The following is a 626-nucleotide window of genomic DNA, read 5'->3' on the forward strand; positions in this document are numbered from 1 at the left end:
AAACATCCAAGAAGGTTAGTTCCACCATTCTGGCATTTTTAATTACTGTGTGTCTTGCAGATAAATCTTGGGTAATGACCAGTTGGTCTCGAATAAACCTTATCTAGAGATATTTTTCTTGATCTTTTATGAATCTGGTTTATTTTTATATAACTTTTTGTTTTGCCCAATCACCTGATAATATACTAGACTGTAAGTTCCAGAAAGATATTGATTTTATACACACAGACACATCAACAGACAGAAACACACACACACACACACACACACACACACACACACACACACATATCTGCATATCCTTCAGTCTAACATTTGATAAATAGAATTTTGGAAATATTTGTTGAAGAAATGAAATTGCCAATGATAAACCAGGTGATCTAATTCCTAGTGCTTGCTGACAATGCTGTGTGACTACTTCACAGTAATAACTTGACCTTTTGGGGGTATTTTGTTCTTTATTTGAAAGAAATTATCCAAGTGCCCAACATGTTCAGTTATACATGTATTTTCTGCCAAAATATTTATGAGCAATAATGCTTCGAGTTGGTGCTTAAAGAAAACCCTAGCTCCTTTCTCTCTGGCAGGAGTTTTACCTGCAGCTTTATGGGAGGATGATGATATTG

The sequence above is a fragment of the Nannospalax galili genome, unplaced genomic scaffold (assembly GCF_000622305.1).
Source record: "Nannospalax galili isolate Female #2095 unplaced genomic scaffold, S.galili_v1.0 scaffold183, whole genome shotgun sequence".
Lineage (NCBI taxonomy): Eukaryota > Metazoa > Chordata > Mammalia > Rodentia > Spalacidae > Nannospalax > Nannospalax galili.